This window comes from Podarcis melisellensis (genome assembly GCF_964234715.1).
Source record: "Podarcis melisellensis genome assembly, chromosome: 10".
NCBI classification, from domain to species: domain Eukaryota; kingdom Metazoa; phylum Chordata; class Lepidosauria; order Squamata; family Lacertidae; genus Podarcis; species Podarcis melisellensis.
Genome location: NC_138542.1, coordinates 71,101,302 through 71,111,309, shown reverse-complemented (window position 1 = coordinate 71,111,309; position 10,008 = coordinate 71,101,302).

Genomic DNA, 10,008 nt, shown 5'->3' with positions numbered 1-10,008 from the left:
CCCAGGGGCAAAAAGCAGATCGTGCTTTTTTTGTTTAGAAAGAGGGAAGGGGGTGTTGAAACGAAGCCACTGAGCAGCTGATCTGCAAGCGATCAGGAGGGAGATAAGGGACTCTAGCGATAAAGGAGGCTGCCTGGGAGTGGGGAGGAAAAGCCCATGGATCCTCAGGATTTTTGCATTGGGTCACCCCAAATTCACCGTCAGATCACATAGCATGTCCATGGCTACAGCCTGCACCAAAAAAACCACGCATCCACTGTTTTGTGGGGCCACAATGGCGCAAAAACGTGGTTACAAAGCACGGATCCACATGGATCCTCAGGATTTTTGCATTGGGCTACCCCAAACTCACCGTCAAATCACATGTCTGTGGCCACAGCATGAACCACAAAAATCATACATCCACTGTTTCGTTCAGAATATTTTTTCCCCTTATTTTCCTCCTCTAAAAACTAGGTGCATCTTATGGAGCGAAAAATACGGTAGTAATAATTTATAATAGTAATTTTATTATTTATACCCCGCCCATCTGGCTGGGTTTCCCCAGCCGCTCTGGGCAGCGCCCAAAAGGAGGGGAGGGCTCCGTTTTGCCAGGACGAATTGCCCCACTTCTCTATTTCACCCCCCCTCCTAACCCCACCACCCACCTCTCCTTCCCTCTCAGGATCCGTGACCCAGCCAAAGCAACCTGTCGTCACCCTGATAAGCCTCTAAGCCGCCTGCTGGCTTCCCGCTGCTCATTAGGAGACAGGCCTGTCAAAGGAAGCAGGTTAAGCTGAACACACACACACACACACGGTCCCCATCTCTTATGCAACCAAGAATTAGGGCAATTAGGTGGGTGGGGGACAGGGAACGCAAAACTGCAGCAGAAAGTTAAACTGTGGAACTCACTTCCGCTCTTGCGTGCGAATCCTGCTTGTTGGGTCTAGTTGGCCCTTGCAAGAGCAGGATGCTGGACTTAGGTGGGCCAATGGCTTGATCCAGAAATAATAATAATAATATATTATTTATACCCCGCCCATCTGGCTGAGTTTCCCCAGCCACTCTGGGCGGCTCCCAATCAAGTATTAAAAACAATACAGCGTTAAATATTAAAAACGTCCCTGAACAGGGCTGCCTTCAGATGTCTTTTAAAAATAGGATAGCTACTTATTTCCTTCACATCTGAAGGGAGGGTGTTCCACAGGGCGGGCGCCACTACCGAGAAGGCCCTCTGCCTGGTTCCCTGTAACCTCACTTCTCACAGGGAGGGAACCGCCAGAAGGCCCTCGATGCTGGACCTCAGTGTCCGGGCTGAACGATGGGGGTGGAGACGCTCCTTCAGGTATACTGGGCTGAGGCCGTTTAGGGCTTTCAAGGTCAGCACCAACACTTTGAATTGTGCTCGGAAACGTGCTGGGAGCCAATGCAGATCTCTCAGAACCAGTGTTATGTGGTCCCGGCGGCTGCTCCCATTCCCCAGTCCAGCTGCCGCATTCTGGATTAATTGCAGTTTCCGGGACACCTTCAAAGGTATCCCCACATAGAGCGCATTGCAGTAGTCCAAGTGGGAGATAACTAGAGCATGCACCACTCTGGTGAGACAGTCTACGGGCAGCTAGGGTCTCATCCTGTGTACCAGATAGAGCTGGCAGACAGCCGCCCTGGACACAGAATTAACCTGCGCCTCCATGGACAGCTGTGAGTCCAAAATGACTCCCAGGCTGCACACCTGGTCCTTCAGGGGCACAGTTACCCCATTCAGGACCAGGGAATCCTCCACACCTGCCCGCCCACTGTCCCCCCAAAACAGTACTTCTGTCTTGTCAGGATTCAACCTCAATCTGTTAGCCACCATCCATCCTCCAACCTGCTTCCATCCTCCAGAAAGGTTCGTTCTTCTGCTCTTAAGACATGCGTCTTTCCTCTCACTGAAATTGTGCAGGATTCTGCCACCATTATCTCAGCGTTGCTAAAGAAATGAGCATTCATAGTGAAAGAAGAAACCATTGCCTCTGTCCAAATCTGAAGGGTTAGAACCAAAAGGAAGTCTTCCCTTTGGAGGTCAGGAGCAAAAGTCCTTGAGGAGACGGATGTCCCTGAGTTGTCCCACTTCTGTAACTGTGATAGTGAATCAAGGCCAGATTTCGGTTTGATGAGGCCCTCAGCTCCTGAAGGGCCCTTTATATGTCCAGCTGTCCTTTGTCAACAACAAATTGTTGCTGTTTTTTTGTGTTGAATATATACTGTATGGTAATTTATGGACCTAATAGCTGTCTAAAGCCCTTTGCACATAAAATATGTATTTTATCAAAGTACAGTGGTACCTCGGGTTACAGATGCTTCATGTTACAGACTCCGCTAACCCAGAAATAGTACCTCGGGTTAAGAACTTTGCTTCAGGATGAGAACAGAAATTGTGCAGCGGCGGCGGGAGGCCCCATTAGCTAAAGTGGTACCTCAGGTTAAGAACAGTTTCAGGTTAAGAACGGATCTCCGGAATGAATTAAGTTTTTAACTCGAGGTACCACTGTAATATTTATCTTATATTTTGGAAATGTACCATACATCCAGTTTTTTTCCCTTTAATTTTTTGCCCCCCCACAGGAGAGTGGGGCCCTAAGCTATAGCTTGTTTTAGCTGATACAGTGGTACCTCAGGTTACAGACGCTTCAGGTTACAGACTCCACTAACCCAGAAATAGTGCTAAGGGTTAAGAACTTTGCTTCAGGATGAGAACAAAAATCGTGCTCCGGCGGCGCAGCGGCAGTGGGAGGCCCCATTAGCTAAAGTGGTGCTTCAGGTTAAGAACAGTTTCAGGTTAAGAACGGACCTCCGGAACAAATTAAGTACTTAACCTGAGGTACCACTGTACGTAAATCCAGCACTGTAGCGAATAATACAGACCAAAAATGTTCTTGAACACACTTTGTTTTATTTTTACTTGCAATGGGTGTGTGTGTGTAAAGAGATGGAAAGCAGTGGGGCCAGAAACTAGCTATGCGCTGCTGTGCAGTACATTGGGACCCTATATTCCGTCTGTGCAAAACTCAAGAAGTTTGCATCTCTCCATCCTGCAAGCACAAAAACAAGACTCGTGATTATCACAGTTCAAAGACACAATGACAGCAGCTATAACATTTAAACACTATTGATGCAACCAACAATAAGAATTCTGGTGTTCATTCACACTAGAAAACAAACGTTTTCCTTTCCGTTTTTTTGATGAACGAAACACACATTTCACCTGAGATCTAGGCACAGGTGGAGTGTGAGCACCATCTATCGGCTGACTGGAAGACTGCCCACCCCTCTGGAGGGCACAGGAGCCTCCGAGGGATGCCCAAAGGACCCATGTTGTCCAGGTTGGGGAACCTCAGGCCTGGCAGCCCAGCCCAGGCTTCTAAGCCTTTCCATGCAGCCTTCGTGATCCTCCTTAGGTTCTGCCAGCCTGGAAACCCGCTCCCCAGGCCCATAGCTGTCAATTGCCCCTTATTTGGCGGGAAACTCCCTTATCCCAGCGCCGTGTCCCACTGCTGTCCCTTATTGATGATGTCCCTTGAATTTCCCGGGTTTCATGCTCGAGAGGGAAGCAGCGGCTCGGGGTCCTCCGCCGTGCGAGAGAGCACACACTGGCACCCTCGTCCTGGCGCAAGGAGTTCCATCGACCCTTCCCTGCCCAAGAGAGAGGGGGGGAGGGAGAGAGAGAGAGACTCTCGCCCAGGCCGCCCGTGAGCCCGGAGGCGGCAGCGGTGGTGGCAGCTGAGGAGGCGGCCTGAGGGAGGAGGAAGAGGAGGGATGGGGAGGGACGCAGAAGGGTGGCGCTTCAGCGGCTGTGGTGCTGCCGCAACCACCTCATGCCGGATTGACAGCATCTGTCAATCCTACCAATGTATGTACAATAGCAAAATCCCTTATTTTGGCTGCTGATCCCTTATTTTCGAGGCTGCTGGTCCCTTATTTTCAAATCTGTAAGTTGACAGCTATGTGCCCAGGCCGCGTCAATAACCCGCCAAGCCACAGTCTCTCCAAGGCCCCAACCACCCACATTGTGCACCAGGCTCTGTTTGGCAGCTTCAGGGTTCTTGGTTGTTGTTTTTAACGCACTCCTGCAAGCTTTAAATCTCCATCTTCCAGATGCTGACAACCTGATTGGTCAGCTGGCAGCAAAGACTGCTGTGGGGAGAGAGAGGCACCTTGCGGTGGTGAGAAGCAATTGCTTCCAAGGATCTGCATGCCGCAAGAAATCAGTATAAGGGAAGCTGCCTTATACGGAGTCAGACCATTGGTCCTTCTTGCCCAGGGCTGCCTACACTGACTGGCAGCTCTCCAGGGGTTCATGTAGGGTCCCCCGACCTGGAGATGCCAGAAATTGAACTGGGATGTTCTGCTTGCAAGGCAGACATTCTTGCCACTGAGCTACGGCGGTCCTTTACTGTATACTCTTTTCAACAGCTACAGGTGGTACTGTGGGTTAAACCACAGAGCCTAGGTTTCCGTGTGCTGCTCTGGTTCGCCAGAAGCGACTTAGTCCTGCTGGCCACATGACCCGGAAGCTGTACGCCGGCTCCCTTGGCCCAGTGGCGTAGCATGGGTTGTCAGCACCCGGGGCAAGGCAAGTAATTTGCCCCCACTAACCCGGGGCAAGGCAAATAATTTGCGCCCCCTAACCCCTAACCTGCCGCCGCTGCCAGCTTCTTCTTGCTGCTGCCTGGGCTGGGGTATTTACGGTAAGGTAGCCACGGCAGCGGCGGCGGGTCCGTGTCAGATGATCTGAGGCGAGTTGCTGCTGGTGCTGCCGCCTAAACGACACCGATTGCCCAGAGGAGGGCAGAGAGGCGAGGAAAATGCAACATGGCCCAGCCGCTGCAGCAGCGGCGGCGGGGCTGTGAGGAGGGGCTGCCTGACGCGCCCTCCATGGCCCTGACGCGCGGGGACCGCGACGAGCGCTGAGAGCCGCTGCCTGCCGGACGCCTTCAGCCCGGACGCGCGCACAGCTCGTCGGTTCCGCGAGACATGGGGCTCTGCCTGCGTCCGAGGCTCTTCGGCGACTCCGGAGGCGGCGAGCGCCCCCCCCCAGATGTTGTGCCCGGTGCGGCCGGCCCCCCCTGTACCCCCCACGCTACGCCACTGCCTTGGCCAATAAAGAGAGATGAGCGCTGCAACCCCAGAGTCGGCCACAACTGGACCTAATGCTCAGGGGTCCCTTTACCTTTACCTTTACAGGCACTTTACAGGTATGACTCTGCAGAATCTTGGGAATTTTCCACTCAGCTGTCCCTATCTTGCAATAAATAGATCAGCTCAAGGGGAAAAAAATTAAGACTTTTGTCTGGTGCTGTAACAACATTGGCGTGGGCACCAGGTGAGCCTCCCGGGGTGGGGGAATTGCACCTCATTTTCATTTTATTTCCTCCTTTTGTCAAATCTATACACTGCGTGGAAACACTCAAAGTAGTTTGCAAAAGGAAGAAAACAATTCATCAGCAAAAACGGCTAAAGCATTCCAAAAAATTCAAATTGGCAATAAACTAAAAACAGATTAAAGCACACATCAGTGTTCTAAATGTCAGGGAAGGTTTGTCCAGGCAAAGATGTTTTTAGCAGCTGTTGAAAAGGTAAAGGGACCCCTGACCATTAGGTCCAGCCGTGACCGACTCTGGGGTTGAGGCGCTCATCTCGCTTTATTGGCCGAGGGAGCCAGCGTACAGCTTCCGGGTCATGTGGCCAGCAGGACTAAGCCGCTTCTGGACAACCAGAGCAGCGCACGGAAACACCGTTTACCTTCCCACCACAGTGGTACCTATTTATCTACTTGCACTTTGACGTGCTTTCGAACTGCTAGGTGGGCAGGAGCAGGGACCGAGCAACGGGAGCTCACCCCATCACAGGGATTCGAACCGCCGACCTTCTGATCGGCAAGTTCTAGGCTCTGTGGTTTAACCCACAGCGTCACCCGCATCCCTAGCAGGCTGATAAATGCCAAGGTTGCAGGTTCGATTCCCATACGGAACAGCTGCATATTCCTGCATTGCAAGGAGCTGAACTAGACAACCCTCAGATTACCTTCCAACTATTATGATTCTAAAGAAAGAAGATTGAGAAGTTAAATGTCATGTAACCACTCTCTGCCTTCCACTGGAAATTTCCACCTCGCCTGGTCAAGGAAGTTCAAAGATCGGTAACACACACAGCTTCCTTGTAAAGTCCAACAACTCTGTCCTGAAACATGCTGGACTTCTCGCAAGTAATTGGGTGACCCTCCCTGACCCCAGTGTCAGACTTACGTATAAGCTCAACAAGCTATAGCTTAGGGCCCCCCTCTCTTGGGGGCCCTCAAAAAAATTAAATGGGAAAAAACGGGATGTACATTTCCAAAATAATAATATACCCCACCCATCTGACTGGATTTCACCAGCCACTCTGGGCGGCTCCCAACAGAACACTAAAATACAATAACCTATTAAACATTAAAAGCTTCCCTAAACAGGGCTGCCTTCAGATGTCTTCTAAAAGTCTGGTAGTTGTTCTTCTCTTTGACATCTGGTGGGAGGGCGTTCCACAGGGAGGGCGCCACCACCGAGAAGGCCCTCTGCCTGGTTCCCTGTAACTTGGCTTCTCGATAAAAACAAATAAAATAAAACCTACATACAGCAACCGTGTTTTGTGTTGTGTAGGCTCCTATGATGTAAGTCATGGGCCCCACCTGCTAGCCTGCTCCCTATCACTGGTTTGCTCATTTCTATATATAGGGTGCCTACATAAAATATGAATTTTATGATAAAATACATATTTTGTTATGTGCAAATGGCTTGAGATACCGATTATGTGAATAAATCACCATGTAGCATATATTCAACATAAAAAATAGCGGCAATTTGTTGTTGACGAAGGACAGCTGGACATATAAAGGGCCCCTTTACCTTCAGGAGTTGAGGGCCTCATTAAACCGAAATCTGGCCCTGCCTCCCCCTGACACCTTTTAAGATCCTGACCTGTAAGGGCGTCTCATGTTTGGTCCTCGAGATGTTCTTGAGAGTTGAGAATCCCATCAGCCCCAGGCAGTATGGTGAAGCATTACGGGAGTTGTCAGGGCTCTGCTAATGCCAGTTGGCAAGATTTAGAAGCCTCGTCTTTGATAATAATAATTTTATTTATATCCCGCCCATCTGGCTGGGTCTCCCCAGCCACTCTGGGCAGCTTCCAACAAAATATTAAAACTACAATAAAACATCAGACACCACCGAGAAGGCCCTTTGCCTGGTTCCCTGTAACTTCACTTCTCACAGGGAGGGAACCACCAGAAGGCCCCTGGAGGACCCCGGTGTCCAGGCAGAACGATGGGGGTGGAGACGCTCCTTCAGGTATACTGGGCCAAGGCTGTTTAGGGCTTTCAAGGTCAGCACCAACACTTTGAATTGTGCTCGGAAACGTACTGGGAGCCAATGTAGGTCTTTCAGGACCGGTGTTATGTGGTCTTGGCGGCCGCTCCCAGTCACCAGTCTAGCTGCCGCATTCTGGATTAGTTGTAGTTTCCAGGTCACCTTCAAAGGTAGCCCCACATAGAGCGCATTGCGGTAATCCAAGCGGGAGATAACCAGAGCATGCACCACTCTGGGAGGACAGCCTGCGGGCAGGGAGGGTCTCATCCTGTGTACCAGATGGAGCTGGTAGACAGCTGCCCTGGACACAGAATTGACCTGCGCCTCCATGGACAGCTGTGAGTCCAGAGTGACTCCCAGGCTGCACACCTGGTCCTTCAGGGGCACAGCTACCCCATTCAGGGCATCCAGAAGATCCCATTTAGCAAACCCTGGCACCTTCAGTTCTCAGGCAGCTGACAATGGCAGAGACTTCTTTCTTCCTGAGGCCCAGGACAGTTGCTGCCAGACAACTTGGGGCTAGATGGGACAAGCAGCCTGATCACATGGAAGTCATCTTCCTGCGCTCCTTCCTGAGGTTCTGCCTCTTCAGGAAGGTGGCGCAAGATCTAGAAACGCACACAGAGTCAAAAGCAACAGAGAACTGCAGCGCATCGCCCTTTCGGCAGGAAGGAAAGTTCTCTGCAGAAAACACAGCTGCTCTTGAAAGAAGGTACATGTCTCCTGCGATCAAAGCCTAAGGAGTGTGAAGGCAGGAGGACCATTTGAAAAAGCAAACCAACCAGAAGGGAGGGCAGGTGTGGCTTCAAATGGTCATTCAAACCTAATGCCATCCAGATTATTTTAGACTGCAACCAATCCTGGTCCTGCTGTACTAGCTGCCAGTGATTTTCCGGCCTCAGTTCAAAATGCTGGTTTGGATCTCTAAAGTCCTATGTGGCTCAGGATCCCCGTACCCCAGGGTTTGCCTCTCTACACAGGAACCAACCCAGATCCTGCCATTGTCATCAGAGGCCTCTAGGAGGTGACCTGGCAAGAACAGACCTTCTTAGTGGTGGCTCCGAGCTTATGGAATGCCTTCCCCAAGGGAGACTGGGCTGGTTCCATCAATGCACATCTTAGGCACAAGGCAAAAATTATATTCACCAGGCCTTTTGGCTTTTAACTGAGGCCTTTTTGCACGGGCAGGATGTTTTTTACGCAGTTTTTAAAATTTGCCTTTTAGATATTTTTTATGGTGGTTTAATGTGTGTATGTAAGTTGCTTTCAGTTACCATGGCAAAAAACATTTTTTTGTTAATCAAAGATGACAACAACCCACATCAGTCCAGGCCAGCAAAGCGGATGTTGAACTGCTGTTCATATGATTTTGAGTTATCATTTTGTTGAGCATTGGGATGGCTCAACTCTTAAGATTACATTCACCTGGTGCTATACCAGCTGCACTGGCTCCCAGTGGGGTACAGGATCAGGTTCAAGGTGCTGGTTTTAACTTTTAAAGCCCTATACGGCCTAGGACCCTCGTACCTACAGGACCGCCTCTCCTGGTACGTCCCACAGAGGAACTTACGGTCTTCAAACAAAAACATCTTGGAGGTCCCAGGCCACAGGGAGGCTAGGCTGGCCTCAACCAGAGCCAGGGCTTTTTCGGCTGTGGCTCCAATCTGGTGGAACGCTCTGTCACAAGAGACTAGGTCCCTGCGGAACTTGACATCTTTCCGCAGGGCCTGCAAGACAGAGCTGTTCCACCAGGCCTTTGGCCAGGGCACAGCCTGACTCCCTCCTTTGGCAGTCTTCACAGAACTTTAGCCTAATGGTTGCCATCAATTTGAGTTGAATTAATTTTAATGAAATGATTTTAGAATGTTGTATAATTTTATTGTTGTTAGCCGCCCTGAGCCCGGCTTCGGCTGGGGAGGGCGGGATATAAATAAAATTATTATTATTATTATTATTATTATTATTATTATTATTATTATTATTAAGAATTCCAGCATTGCAATTTTCCCACATCATCTCCTGAGCTTGCGCTCTGCCAGTTCCCATCTGTGACCATAACAAGTAACCATTTGTTGTTGTTTTTCAACTGGTCACTTACATATTGGGCTGGGATAGCTCGGTCTGTACAGCATGAGACTCTTAATCTCAGCGATGTCGGTTCAAACCCCATGTTGGGCAAGATTCCTGCGAACCTTGTGGCCTCTTTCAACTCTGCAATTCTAGGATTCAACATTCTTCAAAAGAAAAAAAACCCAAAAAAACCAGTGGGAGGCAATGAAAGTTCCATGCTGGCAAGTTGAGAATCAATATACAAAAATCCATTCATCGTCTTCACTATCCCATTTCCCCAAACCGTTTCCTCCACATTGCCCTCCTGCCTCCTTTTGTACGGTCACAGGCACAGCTGGCGCAAATGTGGATTTGTCACAAAAAGTACACCCAACCCACCGATTGGGACCTCGTTTTAGGGGATGCGTGTATCAGTAGTGTATATCGAGTTAGGAGAGAAATAGGGTGGTGCCACGGAATCAGAAAGTGGTTGTGGCGGGGAGGGAGAGATGCAATTTATTCCAAATTTTTTAAAGCCCTACGAAGTGTCAGCAGCAGTGACCCACACCCCAAATATCTCTCTCTCTCTCTCCTG